This window comes from Nannospalax galili, unplaced genomic scaffold, assembly GCF_000622305.1.
Source record: "Nannospalax galili isolate Female #2095 unplaced genomic scaffold, S.galili_v1.0 scaffold946, whole genome shotgun sequence".
NCBI lineage: Eukaryota > Metazoa > Chordata > Mammalia > Rodentia > Spalacidae > Nannospalax > Nannospalax galili.
The window spans coordinates 675,687-677,971 of record NW_008354753.1 but is presented as its reverse complement, the minus strand read 5'-3'; positions in this window follow the sequence as shown (position 1 = coordinate 677,971).

Here is a 2,285-nt window from a genome sequence, read left to right as displayed (position 1 = left end):
CACACGCCTTTAATCCCAGCACTTGGGAGGCAGAAGCAGGTGGATCTCTCTGAGTTCAAGGCCAGCCTGGTCCACAGAGTAAGTTCCAGGCCAGCTGGAGCTACAGGGAGACCCTGTCTCAAAAAGACCACACACACAAACACACACACACACACACACACACACACACACACACAAAATGCTAGAGCCAGGCTTTAATACCATATTTAAAAAAGATATAAATAGGGGCTGGAGAGATGGCTCAGTGGTTAAGAACACTAGTTGTTCTTGCAAAAGACCCGGGTTCGAATCCCAGAACCCACATGGCAGCTAACAACTGTCTGTAACTCCAGTTCCAGGAGATCTGACAGCATCTTCTGCCCTCTGTTGGGTATTGCACTACACGGGTGCACTTACCTACATGCAGGCAATACACACACACATAAATTTTTTTAAAAAGATATAAATAGCTTGGATGGTAGGCATTACCCAACTTACTGAAATCTTCATAATAGTTCTGCTTGCTTTTGTTGTTCCTTTATATATGTGTTTAGTAACAATTATACTTAGAAATCATGAAATAATTTATTGAATCCTAATCATCAGATATGAATGACACTAACTTTATCAATGAAATACAGTCATAAAAAGCAGTACAAATGCATTCTGATAGTAATTACAGAGATGGAAAGCAAAAATCATTTGTGTGATATGTGAAATTTAGGCATTTGTGATTCTTTGGTTTACTTAAAAGAATTCATCCTTTTCCTTTGCCACCACATGTTTATACACCTATCTAGCTTTCCTCATTTCATATTAATTAGATATTTAAATGTTTATTTGTGCTCTGCAAAGACTGAGCTTTCAGAAATCGTATGCTGTTCAATTGAAAAGAGTATAAAGGTTACAATATTCTTTCTATGACCTTTAGTAATTTATAAGTCCAAATGGACTTAATAGTACTAAATAATTAATTCATGCTGTGTTTAAGCCCTATGTTTTCATATTTTATACCCTAATTATTATGAAATCTTTCTTTATGCACATCTTTGACTCTCTAACCTAAATCAGGGTAATACAGACTCATGTTTCAATTATGGTAATACCTCTTCCTTAACCTTGGTAGAAGGAACATTATAGTAGGTCAGAAAGTATTTTTAGTTTTGTTGAGAAATCGAGCCATCCGGGAATTGTGTTCATGGCTGTACTGTTAATTACTTTCAGCATGAACACATTTTGTGCCTTAGTTAACATTCAGATGCTCTCTGTACTTATATGAAAACATATGCTCTAATATACTAGAGATAGTCAAATGTGATTTTAATTTAATGAATTTTTTCCTTATGAATTAAGTAATTGGCACTGTTCACATTTTGATGACTTAAAACAAGACAAACCTGACCACATAGTAGTAAAGGCATGCCGTTGTGGTTCCTCAGTTGTACAGCTGGAGGCAGCAGGGAGTGGCCATAGCTTTCGTCCTAGATTCTGATACAGGAAAATATATAACAGTTGCCTTGAACTGAAATTGGACACAACGAACCTATGAAAACGTCACATCCAAAATATATGAACTTAGATGAGAAAGAGAAACAGAGGGTTTGAATTAAGAGAAACTAAAGAAATTGTTCTGGAGACATAGTTTCTGTAAAAGTTCCCATTGCAAATTAATATGCAAATAGTACAATCAAGATGGGATTCTCTGGTGGGCATGTCTCCTAGAGAAGGAGAACGTAGTGTGAATACTTACTGCATACAGGGACTGACCTTATATTAGAAGATAAGAATATATTTTACAGTGTTGTAATGAAGATGAAAGGTCTCTACAGGCTGGAAGTAGTTTGAATTCCTGTCCATTTCTACAGAAAAGCAAAAAAGTTACCATGAATCATAACACTGAATTAATGACAATATTTTGATCTAATTCTGCCATATGTTTTATATTTGATATCTAGGTATTTATAAATAATTCTCTATGTATGTATATATACATGTATAAATATATTCCAGTTTTAGATTGTATGAAATCTATAAGTTTAATAACATTTTTATGAGATAGAGTGTTAGAGACAGACAATATGGGTCTGTTTCATGTATAATGACCCATTGTTGTGAGGTTCTATTTTCTTCCTGTTAAGTATCCAACTCCCAAACCCTCTTCTTTCTGGTGGAACTCAATCAATCCTACTTGCCATCCTAGAGACAGAGTCTTGCTTCCTATTCTGGCAGTGTAATGGACTAGCTTCTCCCTCTTTCTACTATAGAACAAGTGGAACTAGAAAAAGTCTTGGCAGGACTAATATGAC